Genomic DNA, 27,433 nt, shown 5'->3' on the forward strand with positions numbered 1-27,433 from the left:
GCTAGGGGTAGGGGCAACTAAGGAAGAGCTGTTGTGGTTGTAGCTGTCAGGGGCAGCAAGTAACCAGATGTTCTCCAGACCTGATGTCTCCTTCCAGGATGGCATGATGTTCTCCTCTTCTCCTTCACTTCTCTGAGGCCCTGTCTGCCTAGGGGAGGTCCACCTTTCTGCCTCATTGCCTCAGTGGTGCTGTTGAAACAATAGGAACTTTGTGAAGTATTTGGGAATAATGTACAGAACTAAGCAATAACTAGACCAATGATTCTTGAAGTGTTGACTAAGGGACAGAGATTCAAAACTAGTAAAATAGAACAACTTGCTCCATGGGCAGCCACATAACTGAGGAAACTGAAGAACTGAGATTGCTCTGTGGCCATTAGGATGATACCTGAGATCTTTACTGGGAATTTTCATGCTTCAAAAAACTTAGAAGGGAAAAGTATACACAGGTGCTTCAGCCACAGTGAAATCTTTCCACAGAAGAACTGCTGTTAGCAGCAAGACTATCCGTTAGCTAAATAAACACTGACTTCAAAGAACACCATCATATTTGCCATCTTGAAAGAGAAAAAACCATTTACTTAATTGAGGAAAAGAAAGGAGTTTGAAAAGAAGGAAGGAGAAAGGTAAAGTGGGGAGAGAAAGGGCATTAAGAAGGAGAATAAATAACAGTTATCTCTTCCCAAGGGGTTCAATTTTTTTCCCCTGTATTTCAGCTGGTCCTGAGTGGAACAGCTTAATTTTCCAGAGAGGTCAGGTTGGGTTTGGCAGTTGTTTTTTTCTCGTAAAAATCAGCCTAAACTATGATACTGATGATGATGATGGAGCCTAGTTTGTGTACATTTACTACACAGTCCTACCTGCATGCACACTAAAAGGCAAATGGCTACTTTAAAATCTGAGTGTGGGTAAATGAAAGTGCATCTACATTCTCAACTACAAATCATTTAAGTTTTTCTTTTTTTCTTACAAAAAGCATAGGTGGAGCTAGATGTTGCATTTCATAAAACTAATTGAAGTTCTGTCTACAGATGGAGAACAGGAGATATAAAAGAAAAGGAAAGGAAAAAAGAAAAGATGCTTCTTGGAGTTTTTGGTTGTGTGTTTTTAATTATTATCACTATTTTAGGAAAAACACTAACAAATGATCAGAATAAAAAAAATTAAAAAATAAAACTAAAGAAACCAAAATTTAAATGAACCAAATTGGTAGCACAAAGAAAAAAACTCCCTCTTGACTTGTATGTGACAGTCTGGACATGAGCCTCCCAACAAAAAGTAATGTCAAAGAGTTTAGCAAGGAATATTCAATAATGATAAATACAGCAAATCTTTTTTTTTTTTTCCTTCTTCCTTTTGTATTTTTATTTTTTTTACGGTACTGGGGATTGAACCCAGGGGTACTTTACCATTAAGCTACATCCCCAGCCCTTTTTGTTTATTATTTTGAGGCACTGTCTCACTAAGAGGCTTAGGACCTTGCTGCTGAGGCTGGCCATGAACTTGCAATCTTCCTGCTTCAGTATCCCAAGTAACTGGGATTATAGGCATGTGCTACAACACCCAGAAATACATCAAATCTTTTTTTTTTTTGACTGGGAAGTCACTTCTTTTATTGAAGCTTTTGGTTTCACTGGACTTTTGGCCCCAAATGAAAAATCACACATTAAAAAAACAAAACAGCATTGGCAGTGGGAGGTGACATCTGTCCTCCAGGAACTAGAGCAGAGCATGGCAGGCAAGTGAAGAGTCCAAGCTTCGGAGGGCAGTAGCCTTGCCGAAGATACCCAGAGGGCAGCCTGTTCCAGCTCCCTGAGCAGGGACAGCCCCAAATAGTTAGAAGTTAACACACAAGGACTGGTGGGTGTGAATGAGCAGGAATCCGAGCCACTGGTCCCACAGGCAAATCCCACTCAAGCTTGGTCAAATTCCATTTTGGAGAAGCTGGGCTCATCTGCAGGACAGCCTGCTGAGGGGAGGCCGATGCTAACAGTAAGAAGCTGATGAACACTGGTTACTGGTGTCAGTGCACAGGGGAAAGCTCAAGGCCAGAGGCACAGCTGACCAGACACTAACTCCACTACCATGACTGGCATCTCTTGCTCTTGGTGCACGGCTGTGCCCTTCAACAGCTCAGGCCTGTCAGGACATTCACTCTCCAGTCTTCTCCTAGGTCAGACTCCTACCTGTATGGCCACAGTGCACTATTTGGTGACTCTGATGCAGAATCCCCAAACCTCTTTGGGAACAGTGCTGTATCAGGCAAGGGAGAATCTTTTTAGGAGGGGCAAGGAAAGAAGAGAGACCTACATGTTTTTCCCACTCTAAGGAGCCAGAAAAGTCCTTGGTGTGCTCCACTCTGTATAGACAGGCTGGGTCATAGCATCCAAAAGGCTGTCATGGTGATGAAGTCCTCAAAGCTGAACCGAATGTTGCCCTGCATGGCGGTGTCCTTCTCTCGGAAGGCCTCAGTCAGCACCTGTAGCTGGGTGCACACCTTAATGAAGTGGACGAGCTGCATGACAGAATTGGCAGAGCATGGGCAGTAGCGGGAGACCAGGAGCTGGGTGAACTGGGGGCTCAGGTTGTAGACCATTTGGGACAGAGCTTGCTGCAGCTCTGTGTAGCTGATGGAGCCTGAGTGGTCCCAGTCATACTGCTGGAAGAGGTTCTTCCACTGCTAGATGAATTTCCACAGGGCTGAGAAACTGTAGACATCAATGCAGCCTGACTTGGTCTTGTCAAACATGTTTATCATCATGAGGCACGTCTCATCATTGAATGAAGACCAGTTGGAGTTGACCAGGGCCTGCTTTAGCTCCTTGATGGAGATGTACCCACTGTGATCTGAGTCCACTGACTGGAACCAGGAGTAGGTCTCGGGATCCACATTGGGTGGGACACCACCCTGTCCATAAGGCCCGGGATGCTGGGCACCATAGGAACTTGGAGGTAGCTGACTATAGGGGCCCCCTGGGATGGCACCTCCTGGAGTTCCAGAGGGGAGCCCCACAGCATTGGGGTATCCATAGGGCCTTCTACCAGCTGGTGGTCCATAAGGCCCTCCAGGGGCAGGACCCCCATAACCTCCACCAGTGGGTAGCCCACTGCCATACTGCTCTCCACCATGTGGGGGTCCAGGGTAGTAGCTACTCGGAGGGGCTCGGGTACCTGTCCTGCAGCTCCTGGGCAGCCCAGCCCATACTGATAGCTTGCCATGGCGACTCTGACATCCCATCAAATCTTAAGTGATTATTTTGTTCTAAAAGATAAACTTAATGAACATACAAAATCTAATAAAATAACCATTTGGAAACTGACATTCTATTTTTTTATTTGCTTTCTTTCAATGTAGTATATTGTTTTCTTACTCCTTTTAAAATGAACTAATCATAAAAGCAAACCAAAAATATGTACATACAGCATATGTGTGTATATAATTATAATTCTTTTAATGAAAACAACACTTAAAAAGGTTTTATTTCTCTAGTCCAGTTGAAGACATATATATATATATATGTATATATACACATATATATGTATATATGAAGATATACATATATATAGATATATAAAATAACTTCAAACATTCCACAAGAAAAACAAATTTGGGAAAATATACAAATGTGTTCTTATCCAAAAGAAGACAGGGAAAAAAGCAATTTTGTCTACTTCATGTAGGAATTTATGCTGAAATTGAACCTCATCTAATAGTCCTTTATAATTACATTTGGCTACTGGTGTAGTATAATAGATATTCCCTAACTATGTTTGAAAGGCCTACGTACCCATTCGAAGCCAGATGCTTCCAAACCAGCATATTTTTTTCAAAGCAAAAGGGTTAGCAGGTTAGCTTGAATCAAGTCAAATACTGATAAAAGAAAATCTCTTTTGATGGGCAGGCCTCAAGCTTGTTGAAGGCTGCTGGTTCAACTAAGCATTGATTAAGCATGTGGATGCTTATCTGATGCTTATCCAAACTTATCTGAAATTGAACATCTTTGTTCTAAAAACTAGGCCAAAAATCTGACACTGATTTGGGTACTTTGGTTCAAAACAGGTTACAAGTATCAAAACAACATCCCAACTAGGTTGTGGAAATATGACTGGAAATAAAAGCAGAAGAATTACAAATTAAAACTCAACATTTAAAAAATTTATGCTGCAATGAGTCTCAATAAAGTAATGGTTTATATAAGTATCATTGAAGGAAGAAGGTTATGGTATTAAGTTGAAAACAAAATAGAAATTTGTCCCAATTTTTAAAAATCCGGAGTTAGTTTATTTTGAAATTTTAGATTACTTTGAAAGAGTATGGGATTTTCATGTTCATCAAAGGAAAATACAATAAAGACTTCCATTTCTAGGAAGATGGAGTAGATATATTTTTCCCTATACCTCCTGCTAAATACAACTAATAAATCTTGGACATTGTATGTAAAACAAACATAAGAAGATTCTGAAAGGCGGGAGATAGGCTAGGTTGACTAGGATCTGCAGGACCCAAGGAAAGGAACCCCAGTCAGTTAGAAGGACACTAGACAGAAGTAAAGTAATATATTCATTCTGGAATACAAGGGTAGCATGAGGAAGATCTTTTTAGTGATGGAATAGTTCTGTATTTTAATTATGTTGGTGGTTAAACAAACCCACAATTTGATTAACTGACGCAAAACTACCCATACTATTGTGCCAAAAGTCAGTTTTCTAATTTTGATATTGTACTACAGTTGCTTAGGGTATAGACACTGGAAGGAAAGTATACGAAGGGAACATGGACTTCTCTATACTACCTTTGAAACTGCATATGAATCAACAGATACTTTTTTCAAAATTTAAAAGTTACAATAAAACATATGTTTAAATTTTTAAATACTGATATTGGGTAAGGAAGTGTACTCACTCTCATTTCTTTAAGATGGAAACTGGAACTCCTGGGCTTAAGCAATCCACCTGCTTTGGCCTCCCAAGTAGCCAGGATGACAGTCCACTTACTACTATGCCCTGTACAAGAGAACTTTTTAAATATCAATTTTGAGAATTATTCCCCATTTTATTTGACTAAAACTTCAAATTATACTTTTATTTGAATCACTTGGTTTCTTCTTTTTAAAGTTTAGTGGTAGTATCATTTGGGGATCGTAAAAATGTAGAATAATAACAATGCTTTTTCATTTCTCACTCAACCCATTGGCATCTATCTAGAGAAACTGTGTCAAAATCTGTGACCTAAATTTATAGCATTTTTCATCTGAACTTAATGTTTTTGGAGGGAGAGGCAGGTGTCTACACTGAAAAAATGAACTTCATCCACAATGACCCAGCAATAGTTAAAATGTATTTTCTGCCATTCTTCTTGTGTGTAATCAATATAACCACTACTAGAATATTACTAGATTGGCTTTACTCTAAGAACACATGCTCAGGAAAGTGTACTATATCATCTAAAACCCGTATCAGAGACCTTAATGCACAAGGGCCTAATGGTTTTAAAAAGGGATTTTCCTATCATATCAAAGATGTTCCAAGGTAGACAATTTAGAGATGGTAATGGTAACTCCAAACTCACAAAGATGAATTTTTTTTTTTACAAAGATGAATTTTTATGTTTATGTTCCATCTTCTTTTGCACTGACTACCACACTCAAGATTTCCTCATTATTCAATATGGTTACTAGGTCCTGGTCATGATGTTCATGTTATCAGCAGGAAGCAGGAAATGGGAAGAGAGTACATATACCAAATACTGTCTCTTTATTAAGGAAAATTCCTGGAGATTCCATCCCATCTCTTACATCCTTTAGGCCATCCAGAGTAAAATGGGTTCTATTATTAACTAAGAAAGAGAGAAAGAGTACTAGTTAGGTGGCTAGTACTTTCTGCCAAATATAAAAAGAAGTATAGCCAGAATCAAGGATCATAAGTAAGCCCAAAGAAGAGCTAGTCATGGCACAAATTTCCTATACATGGTAAAATGCTTCCTTTGGCAATAAAGAGAACAGGCCATCTTAGAGTTAAGAGTTCAAAAGACCAAATAAATGGCGACACCCTGATCAAAACAGATTATAGAATTGGATCAACAAAACTTCTGTGAGGATTGTAGATTGTCAGGTGCCAAACTTAAAAGGAAAACTGAAGACTGAAATACAGCCATTCATAGGATCTAAATATACGTGGAAATTAGATCTAGACACCCAAAGTGGTCACCCAGCAGATTAAATAACTTCAAAGACAGTAGCTTACTATTTCTAAAATGAATAGCAGGATAGATACTATTTCTATAATAAAGAGCAGGATAGAAAGTATATTGAAATTTTCTCTAAACTTGTGAGAGAGTCTGTTCTTTTTTTTTTTTTTTTGCAGTGCTGGGGATTGAACCCAGGGCCTTGTGCTTGACAAGCAAGCACTCTATGAACTGAGTTATATCCCCAGTCCAAACCTGCTCATTTTTAAATGAGCATTTCTATAAAAATAAACTAAAATGCCATTATTATTGCATTTTGTAGATGAAGAAACTGAGTCTTGATTAAATCAAGACACTTATGCAAATTTACTTAGAAATGGCAGAACCTAGATTCTTTGCTACCATAATTCTGAACTACTACCTATTGCACAAATCTCCATTATCTTAGAAAATATTTGAGTGCATTTTAAATCTAGATGTAAAACAAAAATTCACCGCTCCTTTGTAGAAGCAGATTATTTTATTTTCCAGTCAGTTTAGAAAGTTCATATTATCAAGGCTATTGGAAAATATGTTTTTTGGGAAATATTGTGTGGTTATCTGGGAGAACTGAGCCTGCTAGTGCATTGGAGGTTTCATAGGCAGCTGAGGCCACCTCCAAGGGATCCATCTTACTCTCCAGAGAGGAAAAGCCCAGCTGCATCTCTCCTCCAGCATTTTGTCCAGCTGCTCCAAAGTGCTTTGCTTGCAGGGCATCCATGGCCAGTTCTTTCTGCTAAAGATAAAGGATCCTGATTATGGCAAGTATTCCTGCTGCAAACTATACCTTTTTGCAGTCGCTTGTTTGTTTTATTTAAAGCCATTTTGACAGCAGTCTGCTTTTTCTGCTTCTATAAATAATCAGCCTTAATGATAAAGTATAACCTGCATATTCAAATGTGCATTTACTTCTATACATCTTTGTGCCCTGAATAGGCACAGCTACAAAGACATCACTTTTGAACATGAGCATATGGTTCTGAGAACTTCATATTTCAAATCCACAATTCAACTTAGGAATTGAACATAATGTTTTCATTAACACTGATGATACATAAAACTGCTTCTTAAAATAATAATAAAACCTGGACTTGAGCTGTGAGGTTGGAGCTTTGAAGCTACTTAGGATTGAATTTTTATGTTGAAAAAAAAATTATGTTTGACAGCAAGATAAAGCATGCATAAAATATTGTCAAAATTTCACAATGCGTCTGCGTAGTCACTGAATGAAACTTGTAGGTAAATCTTTCTCCATTTCCCGACAAGTGACTTTCAGTTCCTTGCAAGTTCTCTATCATTGATTTTTGTACTCCTTCTTATTTGTCTGAATAGTGTAAATATGTCCTCTGCGCTGGTCATTAGCTTCTCCAATTCCTCCTCAGAGCCCATTTTGGTGCATATGTCAGAAAAAGACTGCCGAGAGACACAGGAGTCACACACAATTACAAATTACTCTAGAGTGACTTGGAACCCTATGGAACACCTGGTTGTGCACACAAAGAACTGAAATACAGTCATTTGAAAGATCTTTTATTTAAATGTCTTTCTAACAAAAGACGCCGAGTCTTACTTTTCCCAAACGGAAGCATTCAATTTATACATTAATGGTGAGCCTAGGGAGTTGCAGTCCAACATCCTCCCACTGTGCCCAAACTGTTCTTAATAGACCATCTCTTTGAGTAAAGAGAGGAGTTCAGGCGTCATGCAGAATAAATTCTTGCCTTAATTTAAAAGCCTTATAAGAAATGGAAGATCCATGGTGAGACTCTGGAGAACTCCCTGTGGAGACTTCCTCTTCTTACTGCATGACAGAAGTAGCTCATGGAGAAAGGGAACGATAAGGTCAAAGGGCATGTGCAGTAGAATGAATTCCTGGAAATCTGTATTCGTCTCCCCTTCCAGAGAGTGGAATCTTTCTGTAGCTGCCACAGATATCACTCTCCACTGCCTTGTAGTTGCCCCTGGCACTTTCCATTATGTAATCCATCCTCCAGTTTGCCTCCTCCCTCAGGTTTCACTGCCTAATTGTTCTTTTGAGTTTCTTGGTGAACAATTCTATTACTCTGACCCATAGTAATTATCCATAACAGAAAATCCAATAAAATGAAGGCATGATGAAAATGAATAAGCCCCTTGACAAAACTGGAAAATCTTTAATTACCTAGGAATAGGCATAAGAAATTTCCAAATGCATCTCTGAAAAAAAAAAAAAAAAAACTCTGCAAATTGTAATATCATTGATACCTTTCTTTTTATTTATCTATTTATTTTGGGTTCATCTTTCTAGGTAGAAAGAAAGAAAGATAGAAGAAAAGTGAGAGTTTTCATGGGCAAAGCAATGAGTTTTTAACTTGGAGTCTCATCTGAAATTGTAATCAAAATTAAAGAGAAAGATTTTGGAGGTGTCAAAAATTGGTAGACCTAGAGCTGAATTTTGAATTTGGCCTCGATATTTTTTGTTTGTTTTTGAAGCAGGTAGCTATGGGTTTTGTTTAGTTTCATTATGTTTTAATGTGATTGCTTTTCGGTAGAGAACACACTCTCCAATTTTCCTCAAGTGGCGCCTCTCCCTATTGTCTTCCACCTGGCTGCATCACATCCTCTTACCTGCCTGGAACCAGACAGCCTATGCATTTATTATTCTTGGCCTAGAGAATGTTAATGCTCAGAGACACATTAAAGATTATTTCATCTCATTTCCAAAATTGTTTCCTATAGCCCCACTCTTCCAAGTCTATGCACTGTTGGTTGTCATAAAAAAGAACCATATTTCGAAATGCTCTTCTCTCACTGCAGTCAGTACATTTCTGATGTTCCAGGTCATGGCAAGTTCGCCAATTTGACAGCTCATGCGTTTTAAGCATGCTTGCTTTCCTGTCGGTGGCAGAATAACCTCTGTGTACTGTGATAACCTCCCCAAGAACAAATTTCTATACCAAGTCCAATGGTAGTATAGTGACTCCATATACGTGCTATAGACAGAGATTGAAGTTTGTAAATGTGATCTATGGTTAAAGGCTTCAAACCTGAGTTGGAACACCTTAGAATAGACATGTAATTACATTACTCACAGCAGAGCTCATTCTTATGCCTGGTTTTGTAATGAATTGAGCGGGGTCCTTTGAGCTTGCTGTTATTGTTGCTTTTGTGTAAAAGTTCAAAATCCAGCAGGGTCACAAACAGAATCAGTTCAACAGTGAGTAGAATCCATTGGAAAGCAGGGAAATTGCATTTCTCTTGCAGGTGTACGCTTGGATGGCCTTTCCCCCTATACATCTGCCTAGAATTTCTTATTGCTACTAAGGAGAAAAAAGCAAGGCCATTTGGCATAAGAAATGCTTTTCCTTCTGATTCTGCCTTAAAACCCCTTCAACTGAGAAGAAGGTGAGAGGAGCCATATGCTGCTTATAACGTACACTAGCTTGCTATGCCACACTTACAGAAGTGTTGTGGTGTGACAAAAGTCTCTTGAGCACGTGGGAAATACAGTTGCAAGAGTGGGAAACTCCTAGCTCAGCAAATGCATTGGCAAGCTGATAACTATTAGAAGCATATTTTGGAGTCCTGGCTTTTCCTTGAATTACAGTAAAACAAATAGCAGAACCCCATAAAGTCCTTCTTTATATCAAACAGATGATCAAATAGGGTCCATGTCAGGAAGGATTATCGACCTGAATCTCTAGGTGGACGGATGTCTTGGTGGGTACATGGAATGAGACACCATGACTGCATGGAAGAGAGGCTCATATACTTCTGACTGCCTCCATATGGGTTTTTCCCATTCTGTCTTTTCTATGTCTCCATGTTTTGCAGGTGTGTGTTGTTAAGTCCCAAACCTCAAAGATTAGTGGCTGGCTGAAGATATTCTCTAATTCCAGAAGTGTTGCATCAAACTTTAGAGCCAAATAACTCCCAAGTAGTTACTGGTTCCCCTCTTTTTTTTTTTTCCAAAAAGATTTGGAAACCACTACTTGAGGATGGAAGGGAAGCATAGGACAAGAATTATCATTCTTGCTCCCAATATAAATGCTGATGAACATGATGCTGCCAACAGAATCACTAAAATTGTTTGCCCTTTAGTAGGATAAGCATGCTTAGCTTCTTACATGTTTAAAAAAGATATCTCAGTAATAAGCATCTCTTTGGTTTAGATTTCAAAACAAAATTTTGTGAGTTTTAAAGCTTTTCCCTTTTACACCTTGCACACAGGAAACAGATACAGCTACATAAAAACTTAGCCAAGAGTGACAAAATTTAAAGCTGACAGCTTTACAGAAAACTAAAAAAGATTTTCAGTCTATTAAGTATGTGCATGTGCATGCACAAACATACATGCCTACATGCCTACCATTTCTAATAAAAATAGTGCCCTGAGACATTTTTTCACCTTTAAATATGTTGTTTTTTAGCCATATTGTAACTACCTCCCAAAAAAAGCTATTTGGTATCAGGTTAGAATATTCAAACTTCTAGCCTATGATTGTCAGATCAATTTGATTACAGTCAGAGTAACCTCAAGAACCTTCTGCCTTTCTTCTGTCATTCAATATTTCTTTATTTTAATCCACCAGTTATATATCGTGTACCTATATAGTATAAGGAAGTAAACTGCAAAATGTGAGCAAGAGAAAAAAAGAAGTAGATAAGCTACTTAAGGAACTTATAACCTGAAGAGGAAGTGAAGTAGCTATAAATGACCACTTACCTTTTATCTGCTATTCTTACTAAAATTCATATTATTCAAATTTCCTTAAGAATAGGGTCACTCCTTAATCCCCAACTTAAAATAAAGCAATATCATGTGAAGCTATGTCAATGAACATGAGTACCTGGGTTCTATTTGTGAGCTTCCATTTCTCGAATCCTAGATGTTTGGTTTGCCAGGTACTTGGGATATGGAAAATGGAAATGATAGAAGAACTTTCCTATGTTGTTTCCCTATTCCACCCTCTATTTTTACCTTAGTATGAGTCTACTAACATTTATCATCTAAAATGATTAATGAGAAGTATCACTCTAGTAGACTGTTTCTCCATAAGAGCAAAGATCGCGTCTGTCTTATTCATTATGATTTTCCTAGCACCCACACATCTCAAATCCTCTAACATAATAGGTACTGAATAAATATTTGTTGAAAATTGAAGGAATAAATGAATGATGTAAAGTTAAAATATCAACTTTAATAAAAATATCTCTGAGCACCAAGTTTCAGATACTCCAGGCAAAATTCTCTTTCTATCCAATAAATATGCTCTGTATAGTAGTTGTTGCCATGATTTGTTTCAACAAAAGAAATAACTGAATGAACTATACCAATCATTTCCAACTCCATGGTTCCATAATCCTATGGGATATGAAAAGTTGCAGCTTGCCATCAAGGAGCTTTTAGAGGTAGTTTTAAAGGTAGAAAATGTGAATGAAGTAGAAGGGTCACATAATATTCCACAAGTAGCATTAATTACCAAGGGCCTAGCTGTCAAACAGATATGACAAATTGTACAATTGCTGCCTCAAGTTACATATTATAGGGTCTCTCCAGAATTAACCACAAAGGATAATAGTTCAACTTGAAAACCAGAAGGAAAGAATGCTGAGGGAAACAATGTTTCATTCGAGTTGTGTTCCTGACTAGAGTTCACCAACTGCTGGAGTTATAAATGTAATGTGCTCTCCCTGAAGGAGAGGAGAGGATGAAAGGGCTTAAGGTATAGCTCCCCATGCCACATGGGGAAGGATGAAAGTTAATAGAAAGCATGAAAGAAAAAATGGATGTGTCAATCAATAGAATGCTAATTTCTCTGTCCCCTCCACCCCCCACCGCATGGGGATTAAACCCAGGACCTTGGGCACAGTAGGCAAGCACTTTACCACTGAGCCACATCCCCACCCTTATTTTCTTGATCATGTAAGTGATAGGGTTAATCTTTGGAAAACCTGAGGGAAAATATTTAAAAATATATTTTCTAATCTGATTAAGTTTTAAACTTCTATGCATAGTGGTGCACTCCTGTAATCCCAGTGACTCAGGAGACTGAAGCAGAAGGGTCACAAATAAAAGGCCAGCCTGGCCAACTTAGTGAGACTCTGTCTCAATATAAAAAATAAAATAAAAATTTAAAACAGGGATGGAGATGGAACCCAGCAGTTCAATCCCCAGTACCCAAAGAAAAAGCAAGCAAGCAAGCTTTGAACTGAAACTATAAAAAAAGAAAAAATGCTTTTAAATGATTGTGTCCCTGATTCTTTTACATGAAAGTACTTAAGAAAAAGCAGGAAAAGCTTTTGAAAAAGGATCTCAATATGTCTTATGAAGAAATAATAGGAGAAATATTTGGGAGGCGTAGTTTTAACCTCAGATGTGTTATACCAATGGCAAGATTATAATAGGTGAAAGTAGTTTGAAATTCTCACAATACAGAAATAAGAGTGGAGGGTCACTGAGGCTTAAAGATAGTACTCTGTGGAGAAAAATTCAATTAATAGTAATAATCTGTTTAAAAGTAGATTTAACTGGAGAAAGAACATTAGATGTTACAAAGATATAAAGTGGAAAAATCCATAAATTGAGAGCCAAAACATGGTGAAGAGAAATGTCAAAATAGCATAATTCTGAGAATTCCGTATGACTTGTTTGGCTGCTTGGAAAGTATTGATGATACTTTCAATGCTTATCACAAAATCAGTGCATTGGCAAAATAAACCTTAATGGAGACTTAAATTTCAAGGAATATGCCCAAAGTCTCAGAGGTATGAAAACAAAGCATATGATAAATGTGATGGGTTGACATATTTGACTCCATGGAAATGTTAATAAGCCAGGCTATATGGACAATGACTAAACAGACTCCATTTTACCCTGAGACTCCATGTCATGCAGGAAATGCTTCTCCCATGGGAACACCTGCCTCTGTACCCATCAGCAGTTACTTAGCATAGCATGTTTGACAACACAAAATGGCAATTCTTATATAATGTAAAATTGTTCTCTTTTTGATTACTTTTTTTTTAGACGATGTACCATGTCAACAGTGATTATCTAGATATTAGTAACCATTCTTTAATTTGTACCCAACTAAGGACATTTTGACCCACTTCCCCTTCTGCTTATGATTTTAGATCTCATGACATTAGTTTGTAGTTTTGAATCACAGCAACAGACACTTATGATTGATATACTAACTTATGGTATAAAAACCCGTGCAACCCTATGGTGGGGGCTATTCTCCCAATAGCCATTTTTGGGGCATTGTGTGAGACAGTCAGCCGGCCAGCTAATAAACACTCAAATTTGGACTTCTCAGTGGTGATCAGTCTGTTCTTAAGTAGTGCCCCACAACAATAAATTTTTGACATGTCCAGCTATTTCACCTTATAGGTGCTCAAGAAGCAATTAAGTAAAGTGTATCCACAGAATTAGGCTTGTCAAGAATATGCACTGCATGCACATATAGTATTTTGATTTCAGCAAAATATGTTGCAAAATGCCCCATGATTATTTTATGGATAAGACACTAAAATATGAATATGTGTCATATTATCCAGGTAGTTTCTGAGAGCACGGGGCAAGACAGTAAACAAAAGTATATTATATTGATTCAAGACAACATTTATTTCTTGGGGCAGAATCTTAGAATAGCTTAAATAGCCATGAGTCATAGGAGTTCAGAAACATTTAAAAGTGTAAAGAAATATATAACATTTATCCCTAGAAACTAAAACATTAATGGCATAGTGACTATTTCAGCTAAATATGTTTCCTGATAAACAGAATGCAACTTATTAACTCAAAAACCAGGAATATAAAGTTTAGGCAATTAAAACCCAGCAGCAAAGAAAAAGCTAGAAGGATGTAATACATACATAGAATTTTATGGATGGAGCCTCTCTTCATAACCTTTTATTGGTCAAACAACTTTAAAGACAAGCAACTGAACTAACTCCTCCAGGATTCAGGACTATTTCTATCCTTTATGTGGTCACTTGTGAAATTATGAACTTCCTTTTGACTGAATATAAAGATAATTCTGGCAACTGCCTGCACTAGCTACCAGTGGGATACTAACTGCAGAGCAAAGGAGGAGGATAGTTTTAAGAGAATTTATCAACATAATTATAGGAGAATACTTTCATTAAAAAAAATAAATTGGTATAATTAGAATAGAATCATAATTCTTTCAGAAGTGCTTCTGCGTACACTCCATCTTTGTTACCTTTAACGATTTGACATTCAGTTAAAATTAAGTGCTTCTTCCAGAGTGTGGAAAAATTCTGATTTACTGTTCTATTCAATTCTTAGTGTAATGGGAAATGATGCAGAATTAGTTACTTTTAGCAAGAGATTATCTCTCTTAACCTTGTTGAATTTTAGCCACTCTTTGCAACTAAATAATGCAGAAAAAGTGAGAAGAAAAAGTTGGCTTGTCAAAGTACAAGCAAGAATGTCTTTTCTGTAGGACAAAGATATACTAACAATTAAAATGGAAAGAAATGGGAGTTGAAGAATTGTAAAAACCTAATGGAATTTGTCAGTTCTTATAAAAGTACATTTTCAGCTCCTTTTGTTAATACTCAGATATGTCTCAATCCTTGAACATTATTTTGTAAAGACATTAAATGGAAGTACAAAGAGATAATTTTCATAATTGTGCCTTGAAATCCTTCAAAATAAATTAAGACCCTGATAAGCACATTATCATTATTGGCTTATACGTGTCCATATTACAAGGGCATGAAAAGAAGTTATAAGGAGCCATGATACCCAAGATACAGAAAAACTAGAAGAATTTCTAAAATACTTTCCTAATTAGAAGAGTTCAAAATTTGTTCTCCTAATATTTTCAATGAGTCCCTGCTGTCTGACAAAAACTTTCTTTTCCCAGAATTATTCCATCTTGTTCAATTTCCCTCTTTCCAAATTCCTTAATACATTTTCTTTATTATATTTTTCATACTTAAGTAAATTTCTACCACAAGTTAAATTCCCTTTACCTTGATATTTAGGCCTTCTAAACATGAAAAAATATGAGTCTTTAAAAATAATAAATGTGTACCGCCTATCTAAAAAATTCAGGAATATCAAAATTGATGAAAACTACAAAGTAGATGGCAACACTCTTTATATTTAAAATGCTTGACAAGTAATATATTATATGCATTGATCTCTTCCTCTTTTACAGATGGAGAAGTTGACATACAGCTAGAAAAAGATGCTTACCCAAGGTCATATGACACAATGTTTTACTTTGGCAATTTCTAATATTTCAGATTTGAGAAGATGCCTCAGGAAAGCTTTGATAACAGCAATACCACAGTAAGTACAAGGTAAGGGTACTGAATAATGGGAAAACTTAAACTAATACCAACTAATTCTCAGACAAACCAAGAAATTACTCTTGGATGTATAGTGTGACTCCACATAAACTTAATGGGTAAATAAATAAATGAAAATGAATTAAAATCATTTTCTTGAGTTTATTCTAGTTAAGAAACCATTTAATAAAATGTGTGGGTACAAACAGTGGAAGTCTGGGAAGAGAGGATACAGAGGGGAGCTCATCTGATAAAATTAACGAAGTCCATGACTTATGGACTGAACTCTAATTTACAGAATCATTAACCTTTTTAGTTGAAGGCAATTAAGTAGTCACCTAGATTGGTGGTTCTTGTCCCAGACCTATTAAATTAGATTTGATGGGGATGGTGCAGCTGGTTTATGGATCAAAGTATGGGAAGCCATGATGTCATCCATTCAGCATGCCACTGCAAGAATTCCGCTACAATACCTATGGTATTCTGCCATCTACTATGAACACCTTCTGTAAGAAGGAATTTATGACTTCAAAAGGCAACACTCTTAACTTTCCAGAAACTCTGATAGCTAATCAAGTTCAATTTGACAAGCACATATTGACAGCCTTTTATGTTCCATACTCTTTATATATATTATTTTTAATTCTCACAATAGCTCCATTTAAGAAGGTGTTGATTATCCCATTTGCAGATTAGGAAAATGAAGGACTGAGAGGCTGAATGACTTGTCTAAGTTCACATAATTAAGTGACAAAGCTGAAATTGGAATCCTATCCTGCCCCTTGCATACATTTTCTCATTTAATTCTTAAAAATCCCCTAGAAAGTATATATTACAATGCTCAATTTCCACATGAGATGACCAAAGATTGGAGCGTGAGGATTTGAAGCCAGGAAATCTAGTTCTAACACCTTTTTTAACCACTATTGCTACCTCTGTAGCTAGCATGGTATCATAACTAGTTCTTCAGTTTATTGTCTCTCACCCTTGAATGTAAGTTCTGTAAGGGTAGAAACTATATCTATTTTTTTAACCCGGAATTCCCAGCACTTAAAATAATATGTGGCATGATAGTAAATAATTGTTCAATGAATGAATTATTTTAACAATTTTTTTTTAATATCTACTATGTTCCGGGCTATGCTAGATACTGAATTTACAGAGGAACTTTCTTTCTGCTTAACGTAGTTCTTAAGTAGAGGCAGTTCTCTTCTAGAATTAATAGCCCCAGTTGTTTCTATCATTTCTCATGTGATTTGATATTAACTAGATCTTCCCCTCTGGACATTAGCAGTTCATCAATAAAAGCAAGGGGCACACAAAACGTAACAGGGTGTTTCTGTAATAGCGTGACCTCCAGTACTCTGTGCTTCTTTTAATGCAAACCAATATTTTCATTTACTTTTTTTAGTTATCATATTATTGGTCTTTGTTGAGTTGGAAATAAAATTTAAAAAAAACTTCTAGTACTTTTAATAATAATGTTATGATACAAAGTCACTCTCTAGTATGTATTGTACAGAAGAAATTCTATAAATATGTCTATTTTTAAATCAATATATAGAACTTCATAATCACTCCCATTAAATTTCATCTCATTATTTTCAGAACATTCCTCCAACCTATAAATAAATTTGATTCTGAGTCTTTGATTCATCTTGCCTGTTCTCTATCTCAGAATTGAGTCATCAGAAAACTCTATAAGGAAGCCTGTTGTGTCTTAATCCAGATAATTGCTCAATATAGAGAAAGGGACAGAAGCAAAAAGAGTTCTGTGGCAAGGCACTGAAAACTTTTCTTCAGGTTAGTAATTATCTACAAATCAAGATTTTGGATTAATTATTCAACCAGTTATGAATATGAATTCAGATTTACACATAATCCACATCCATATTTTAGTATTTAATCCACCAAATAATCTCAGATTCTTTTTGCTGTTTTGCTGAAATCAGAATACTTTGGCAATCCTAATTCCAGGGAAATCCTCCTTATAATGTTTCTACAATCACCTGTGAGGTAAAATAACTAGACAAATCAAGAACTCTTCATGTTCTCTGGAGGTTATTTTTCAAAATTTAAGTCTCCATTAAGCATAATTTTGTCAATGTGGCAGTTGTGTCATAAGTATTGAAAATATTGCTGATATCATCCATGTGGCCAAGAGGTTGATATAGGATACTTACAATTATGTTATTTTGATAATTCTCTTCACCATATTTATGCCTTTAGACTCATGGATTCCCCCCACTCTGTTAACTCTGCAACACCCAATGCTCTTTCTCCTGTTAAATCTATTTTTAAGCAAATTATTATCATCAGTTGCAATTATTTCACCCAACATCATCACATGGAGCCTCAGCAACACCTATTCAAATATATTTAACTTATTTGTGTTAAAATTACAAGATAATTCCCAAATGGATTTGCTAGGACATTTAAAAGATAGATTTTTCTAATGTTGATCAAAGGGTACAAAGTTTCAGTCAGGAAGAATACATTTCTGAGATGTATAACACAAGGTAATTATAGATAATAATGATGTTGCACACTTGAAAATTTCTGAGAGGGAATTTCAAATTTCTCTCCACAAAAAAATAGTAAGTATGCAAGGTAATGGATATGTCATTTAACTTGATTTAATCATTCTATGCTGTATACTTATATCAAAACATCACACGGTACCCCATAATTATGCTCAATTGTTATTTGGCAATTAAAATTCTTTAAAAATTAAAAAGGGCAATTTTCCTATGTTTCAATATAAGTATGGAGAAACTCTGGATCATGGTATCTCATTGGCTCCCATTAGAGACATTTATACTTCAGGATGTCCTCTACCTTCATGCCTTTCTGAGACTATCTCAAGTTCTACCTAAAATGTGTACTATTCCAAAGGAACGAATAGTCCAGCTTATAATATATTCTAAGCATCTGCCATGTAGCAGAGGAGAGACCATTGATTTTGCTCAAAAAGGAGTGCCCCTGCCAGTTGTCCCCATAGTGCTCATGAAATAAAGTAGGATTCAATGAAGAAATTTTAAAACTTCATTATACTGTACTCTTATATTAGTTAATATGGATATTAAATAAAGTAAATAAATATTAGGCTGATTTAAAATGAAAGGAAAATGCAAAAATTTTGTGTGCTTTTATCTGGAAAATTGATGTCTGAGGATAAAAATTAGCATAAACCTCATTAATGTGTAGTATTATTGTTCAAACCAGCAGATATTACACTGCAGTTAATTGTATTAACAATTAAGACAAAGGAAATCCTTTTTAGCTTGAATAGCAGCTTTAAACTAATCATTTCAAACATGGGAAATGAAATGAATAATTTTGTTTAAAAAGCATTTGTCCTTTGAACTTCAGACTAATTCAACTTCTGAAATGCTTATTTAAACAGAGTTCTGTTCAGCACATTTTAAACTTTAAATAATTATACCACCCAGTGTGCGTTTCTGTAAAACATCAGTAGCTGACAATACTATTTCATAAAACATTTATATTAGATTATACAGTTGCTCTTACAGTACAAAAAAGGGGGGTAGAGAAAAACTTTGTTAACAAGGTGACAAACTGAAGGGAGTTACAGGAAACTTGTTCAAGAAGGCCAAACCTGAAATGATCCAAAACCTCAGAACTAATGACAGTAATGTCTTCAACTTGCTAAAGTAAATCAATACATTCTTTGATTGTTATTCATTTTGCCAGTTGGTCAGGCCCATATCTGATAATGATAAAGTGAGATCTTTCCTAAGTAATGTCAGTTCAAAAAGCTGCCTTAACAACTATTACCAAATTAAGCATTGATATAAACACCTTCCCATCATGAGATAATACTTCCAAGTCAGATGGTATCATTAGAAATATATAGAAATATTGAGTTCTATAGCTAAATTCTTCATTCATATATTCTAATTCTCATTTCACATTGAAAAACAAGGATGTTATTCACATGCACACACGCACACACATACATTGTATAAGTCATCTTTCAGTTATTATAACAAATACCTGAGATGATCAATTTACAAAGAGAAAAGGCTTATTTTGGCTCACAGTTTCTGAGTCCATAATTGGATGATCTCATTGCTTTGGGCATGCAATGGAACATTATGGCAGAATATGGTGAAGCAAAGCTATTCACCTGATGACCAGGAAGTGAAAGAGAAAAGAAAGTGACTGGGGTCCGACAATGTCTTTCAAAGGCATGCCCCCAATGACTTGAAGTTCTCTCACCAGGTCCAATCTCTTCTATCACCTCCCAATAACTCAAAGTTGAGGACCAAGCCTTTAACGACAGCCCTTTGAGGACAATTATCCAAACGAGTGTACACACACACACCACTACCACCACCACCTCACAAGGCAAACTAGAATAAAAGAAACACAGCAAAAGTAAAGAAATGTGTGTCACAGAGGTATCTTTTGGGACATTCAGTCGCTGGCTTGTTTTAAAGTTTGCACTAAGCTTGGAGGTGTTGCAGCAATGGAATCAAAAAAGTCAATGTTATCCATTAAGAAAAATAAAGCATAACATGAGCTATGCGTCTTACCTCAGTTCATAATACAGTCCTATACCCAAATGTTCAAGCTAGAAATCAAATTACTTAATAACTTACATTAAATATATAGCATTAAGTTCCAATCATATGTAAACAAATTAGACAGAACCAATGCCTGTTTTCACAGACCTGAAAGAGAAGCAGGGATGAGAGACAAAAAGCAAACAAACGAAAAGAAAAACTTAGCAGGGAAGACTGACTATGAAATAATTAAATAAATAATCACAAAGTGTCAAGTGTGTTGTTATAAGGTATTAGGGGGCACAGGCCTGGGAATGTTCTTTGAGGAAACTGCAGTGACTGAGAGAGCTGAGACTTGAGTAGGAGTTCCAAGTGAGAAATAAACCAGATAGAAAGAAAACAGAGCCATGCCCCCACATGAAATAGTCTAAGCCAACATTTCTGACTTGGATAATGTAGTAATTTTCTAACAATGCTGCCCCCAGTCCTTCCCCAGCTCAACTTATCCATGGGGTCTCAAGTAGCATTTCTTAGAGATCAAAATCCTTCAAAGATACAGTACTGCCTAGTCTAGAGAATTACTTATGGACTTCTTAATAAGGTATTTGAATTTCACAATTTCATGTGGATTTCTCTTCTTAGCTTTATTGTCAGTCACTTCTGAGATATGACGACCTCTCCAAGATATCCATGCCCTAATCCCTGGATCCTGTGACTATGTTACAAAACAAACAAGACTCTATAGGCTTAATCAAAGTTACAGAATTTTTAAAGGAGAGTATCTTGGATTATGCAGGTGGACCTAACTTAATCCCATGAACCTTTAGAAGCAGAGTATTTTCCCCAGCTGGAATCAAAGAGATCCAGCAGAAGGAAATATAAGAATAATTAGAAGCATGAGAAACACTCAATGTACCATCACTGGTTTGAAGGTGGAGAAAGCAATGTGGTAAGGAAAGCAGATGAGCATAAGAAACAGAGAGGCTCCCGCTGACTGCCATCAAGAAAACAGTGGCTGTGGCCATTAAGGAACTGAATCCAACCAACAGTCACAATATGCTTGTAAGCAGATGCTCCCTCACAGCTCAGGCCAACCAGTACTTTGATCTGAGAGACTGAGCAGAGAGTATTGAGCTACACATCGCAGCTGTCCCTGTGAACCTCCGTCATCATGAGGTGTTTGCACAGAGACAAAAGTTTATACTAAAAATTGAGTGTTCATTGATTGAATTAGTAATTCCAATTGGCTCCATTGAATACTGAACAATTAGTATTAAAAGAATCAGGCAAAAAAGAGGGAAAGTGAAAACCCTTAAAGGTATTTAATTAGACTATACTTTTTGTTGTGACTGCTCTCAATTTCTGAAAAGCGCAAGGTTCAAAAATGGAAGCCAGCACACATACTAAAATTGCAATGATATAGAGAAGATTTAGCATGGTCCCTGCATGAGGATGACATGCAGATTCATGAAGTGTCCCATATTTAAAAAAAAAAAACAAAAAACTAAAAACTTAAAAATGGAAACCAAAATAGAATGTTAAATGTAAGCACCACTCCTATTTCTATATTTACTTCCATCACTTCTACTTGACCTTGTGCTAAAACATTTAAGTGACCAGAAGCAAAGTTGCAATGGTCAGAATTCTAAGATTATTCTCTCAAGTTTCTTGTCCTCTGACAATCAAGCACTAACTGGGATACTTCTGTGAAGGATATTCACGGATATAGTTCAACTTCCAGGTTATTTGACTTTAATATCTCTGTGGCGCTGACCCAATTAGTTAATACCTTTTAAGGAGGAGACCTTCCTAGTGTGGGAGGCTGAGGCAGGAGGATAACAAGATCAAAGCCAGCCTCAGCAACTTAGCAAGACCCTGTCTCAAAATGATAGAAAGGGCCAAGGATATAGCCCACTAGTATGGTACCCGCAGAATTCAGTCCCTAGTACAAAAAAGAAAAATGGAGACCTTTCTCTGACAGATGGCAGAAGAGGAAAATAAAGGGGTAAATCTGAGATTCAACACACGTAAAGAAATTATCACACGATTGCTGGTACTGAAGACGGAATAGGCCAAAAGGCAAGGAATGTGGGCCAATGAGAGCTGTGAACAAATACCAACTGACATTCATCTAGGAAATGGGTACTTTTGTTCCACCGTCTTATGAAACTGAATTCTGCAAAAAACATGAATGAGTCAAAAAGTAATTCTCCGCCAGAGCCTTCAGATAAGATTCTAGGCTTTCTGACAACTTTGGTTTTACCCTTATGGCAACATAAGTAAAGAATATAATTGAACCCACCTGGACTATTGACCTATAGAAACCATGAGATAATAAATAACTGCCATGGTAATTTGTTATTGCAGCAATTGAAAACTAATATAAAATGTATTGAAATACGCACAGATCCTCAGATATCCATCTCTAGTGGCTTCTTCTTAAAAGAAATTATGAAAAATATTAGTGTGGTTTCTGGATATTCTTGTCCAGGCTTGCTCCTTTAGTAGGTATTTCTTTTGATAGATGACATGTCCCCATTACTTAACCTCTAAAAATCTCAAAAGCCTGATGTGTAAATTACAGATGATTAAACAAAGGTAGTACCCACTTCAAGGGACTAAATGAAGTAATGCTTAAGTATTTGAAGTAGAGCCTGGCACATAGTAAAGATTCATAAAACATGTCTTCATCACTTTATCTGCTCTCAAATGACTGTTTCTTGATTCATTCCATAATAATCAAGTCTTAATCTCTATACATGCATTTGCTCATAATGTGGTGTCTATCCTTTGGAGCCAATTAAATGTATTCTTTCTATATAATATGAGGATTCTGAATTTCTTTCACCAGCAAGTTAAATTATTTTTGTGATATCCATGTATGGTTTCCTATATTGGTCTAGGGAGAGTCAAAAAAAAATCACTTTGACCTAAAAAAGAGTATTTTCCTCTTTGTAGAAGTCTCCATTGGTGTAGCATCACATTAGTCCCAGCATAACACTGTTATAACATCTCCAGGCAACCATGGCAAGAGACATTAGCGATTAATCATTTTGGTGCCACATTATGCAGGTTTTGCAAACTTTTCATCATTTTACTATAGTTAGGCCTTAGTTATTAAATCATCCATTTTTTAAATGAATAGTCAGTCCTGCTCAGAAAATAAATTAACTGGTATTATGCCAACAGAAATTATGATTCAGGGATTAAATCTATTTCCTGATCCAAAATTTAAGCCTTGGCCTATCAGGAATAACCAATGTTTTATATACCACTGATTTTCATTCTAATTGATATGGATACATTGTGAAAGTTCCTCCAAAAACATGGTTTTTAGGAATAATCCAAACTCCTAGATTCCAGTATATAGTTCAAAAAAGAAGAGATTAAACTTCTTCCCCCAAAAATATTTATCCTCCTTCATAATAAATACTAGCCCTGTCTTTTTTATAAGTTATTGTTTAGTAATTATAAATAAGGTAAATTACAACTTTAGCACCTAATTTTTATTTTTTGACATAAAAATTATGTACAGCAAAATATGCAGGTTTAAATGTAAAATTTTATGATTTGACAAATATGTATAACTGTGATCACCACCATAGTTAAACTCCAGAATATTTTTATCATCCTATAAAGTTCCATTGGGTCTCTTTATTGTCAATCCCCTTTTAAAATGTTCTTCCCACTCCCTGTCCAAGAAACTACCTTGATTTCTGTAGTCTTTGGTTAGTATTGCCTCTTGCAAAATTTCATATAAATTTGTGCAGTATATAATCTTTTGTATCTGGCTATTTTCTACAGCATTGTTTTGAGATCATCCATGTTGTATGCCTCCATTGTTTGCTTCTTTTTAAAGCTGGATAGTATTCCATTTTATAAAAACTACTATAATTTCTTAAATTTTCCCTTCAGTGGATATTTTGGTTATTTCCAGTTTTGTATTACTGTGAATAAAGCTGCTATAAAAATTATCATAGAAAACATTATAGATATTAAGTTTCATTTCTTACAAGCAAATATGTAGAAATGGAAAAACATGTGTAGAAGTGAAATATTCCACTTTATTGACTTTATAATGAACATCCGAAAAGTTATGCTACGTGGTTGTAACATTTTACACTCTCACCTGCAATATATAAGCATTCTAGTTGCTCCCCTCTCTCATCAACATTTGGGGTTGCCTGCCTGTCTTCCTTTCTCCTTTAAATGTTTTAGCCATTCTACACTGTGGGAAAGGGGTTATTAAATATTTTTATCTGGGTACTTTAATTTGTTTCCCTGTTGACTATAGATGTTAAGTATCTGTGCTTACTTGCCTTTGGGATATCTTCTTTTGTGTAGCATCTCTTAAACTCTTCTGACATTTTATTGTGCTTATTTCTTTACTGCTGATTTGTAGGTATTCATTATATATTCTGCATATTAATATTTTGTCAGGCACATGTATTGTGAATAATCTCAAATCTTCTCTTTTCATTTTTATGATAGTTTTTATGGAATTCAACTTTTAAATTGTTTCTTTTATGATTAGTGCTTTTTTGTCCTAAGAAATCTTTGCCTATCTCAAAATTGCACAAATATTCTCCAGTGTTTCCATTTAGAAGTTTTATAGTTTTAGCTTTAGTTTTCATCTCTTATATATCTATAACTGATTTATTTTTTGTATATACTGTGAGGTAGGAATCAAGATTGGTTGGTTTTTGTATGTTTATCCAATTGTTGCAGCACAAGTTGTTGAAAGGGTTTTCTTTCCTCATTGAATTGCCTTGAAAATAGTTTCAAAACTCAATTGACCACATATATATGAGTTTATTCAGGTCTCTCTATTCATATTCATTGATCTGTTCATCTATCCTTATGACAATGATACACTCTTTTGACTGCTATAGTTTTATAGCCAGCCTTAGAGTCAATAAGAGTTCATACAAATTTATCTTTATTTTAAAAGTATTTGATCTTTTATAATTCCCACAATAAATTCAGAAATCCTTCTGTTAACTTCGGTTAAAATGGAATTTTTACTGAGATTGCATTGAGTCTGTAGACAAATTGGGGACAGTTAACATAGTAACAATATTGAATGTTTCAATCCCTGGATATGGTATATATGTTAAACTATTTAGGGTTTGTCATTAATTTTGGAAAATTTTCTGCTATTTTTAATTAATGTTACTTTTATTCCTTTCTCTCTTCTCCTTTGGTTATCACTATTATACGTATCTTACAACTTTTGTAATTATCTCACATTCCTTGGATATTCTGGGTTGCTTTTCTTTCTTTTCCCTATCTCCATCCTCCCCCTCATCTTTCTTTTTTTAAAATTATTTCTCTTGACTTTTCATTTGGGGAAGTTTCTATTGATATATCTTCAAGCCCATTGATTCTTTCTTTGGTTTTATACAGTCTACCCATGAGTTCATCAAAGGAATTCCTCATTCTTGTTACAGTGTTCTTGATCCCTTGCATTTCCTTTTCTATTTTTTCTTAGGGTTTCCATCTCATGTGTTCTTGCATGTTGCTCACATTTTCCATTAAACTTCTTGGCATATTATTATAGTTATTTTAAACTCTTGTTCTGATAATTTCAAAATCACTTTGTGGGGAAGTACTTTTATTACATGTTCAATTTATTTTATAAATGCAGTGTTATTCAAATTTTCTATATTTTATCACATCCATTTTGGCAATTTGTATCATTCAAGAATTAGTCCATATCATGCTACTTGTTGATTTTGTCGGTATAAAATTACTCGGAATATTCTCTATGTATTTTTTTTTTTTTTTTTTTTTTTTTTTTGCGGGGGAAGGTACTGGTGATTAAACTCAGGGGCACTCAACCACTGAGCCCCAGCCCCAGCCCCTTTTGTATTTTATTTAGAGACAGAGTCTCACTGAGTTGCTAAATGCCTCACTAAATTGCTAAGGCTGGCTTTGAACTCAAGATCCTCCTGCCTCAGCCTTTCAGAGCTGATGGGATTTCAGGATTGTGCCACCACGCCCAGCCTCTATGTATCCTTTTATGTGCATAGGAGGATCTGGGCTAATATCACTACTTTCATTCCTGAGACTTGTAATTTGCATTTGTTCCTTTATTCATTAGTTTACATTAGATTTTAATTATTTTATCAATCTTTTCAAAGAACAAGCTTTGCTTTGTAATTTTTTTTTCATTTTTTATATTTTCTGTTGCATTCATTTTTGCTCTAACCTTTATTAGTTCTTTCCTCATCCTTTCTTCTACTATGGATTTAATTTATTCATTTTTTAGCTTCACAAAGTAAAAACTACTAACTTTGAAACTTGTTTCTTTTTCAGTATAAGCAATCAAACTTACAAATTTCCCTCATAGCACTACTACAATTTCTTCCTATGCATTTGCTACCTTGTGTCTTCATTATCATTCATATGGATTTATTTTCTAATTCTCCATGTAATTCTTTTGTTGAGTCAGGAAAAACTTACTATTGAGTTGTTTAATTTTTCACCATTTGAGAATCATTTTAGATACTGGTTTGGTACTGATATATTATTTTATTATATTGTACTTAAAGGATATTCTCTGAAATATTTATTTATTATCATCATTATTTTTTTGCAGGACTGGGGGTTGAACCAGGGCCTCATGCCTGCTAGGCAAGTGCTCTTCCCTAGCCCAAGATTTAAATCTTTTTAAATCTATTGGGATTTATTTAAGACCAGCATACAATTGATCCTGCTGAAAGTTTCATGTACACATGAGAAGATTTTTCAGCATTATTGGAAAAAGTATTATGAAAATATTAAGAGTCAAATTAGCTTAACAGTATTTTCAGATCTTTCATATGCCCATTAATTTTGTATATTATTATGTCTTAATACATATTTTATTTATCTATTTATTTATTTTGGTACTAGAGATTGAACCCAGGGGTGCTTAACCACTGAGACATATCTCCAGTCTTTTTTATATTTTGTTTTAGATACAGGGTCTTGCTAAGTAGCTTAGAGCCTGGCTAAATTGCTGAGGCAGGCTGTGAACTTGCTGTCCTACTGCCTCAGCCTTCCGAGCTGAATACTTTTATTTTTAATTGCCACAAAGCTGTACATATTTATGAAATACAGTGTAATATTTTAATCCACACATATAATGGGAAACATGCACGTTGGTGAACTCATCCATTTTTTCCTTTAGTTCTAAAAGGTTTTGTTTTTGGTATTTAAAACTTATTTAATAAGTATGTACGTACTTTATTTTTTTATGTCTTCTGGATGTATTGACATTTTCTATCAGGATAAATGTTGCTGTTTTCCTTAATGAAATCCCTTTTTGAATCTTACTTTTAATATTATTATCAGGTCATCTTTCTTATGCTTACCATTTGTATTGTAC

At 35.5% G+C, this 27,433-nt stretch overlaps 1 pseudogene across 1 annotated transcript; it reads right to left on the reverse strand.

Moving 5' to 3' along the window:
• Positions 1–1,596: 1,596 nt before the first annotated feature.
• LOC306651401 (peflin-like) lies at positions 1,597–3,222 on the reverse strand (annotated as a pseudogene). Its single transcript has one exon. The product of its transcript is annotated as a peflin-like (transcript).
• Between the last annotated feature and the right edge of the window lie 24,211 nt (positions 3,223–27,433).

Source organism: Sciurus vulgaris, assembly GCF_902686455.1.
Source record: "Sciurus vulgaris genome assembly, chromosome: X".
In the NCBI taxonomy this organism is placed as follows: Eukaryota; Metazoa; Chordata; class Mammalia; order Rodentia; family Sciuridae; genus Sciurus; species Sciurus vulgaris.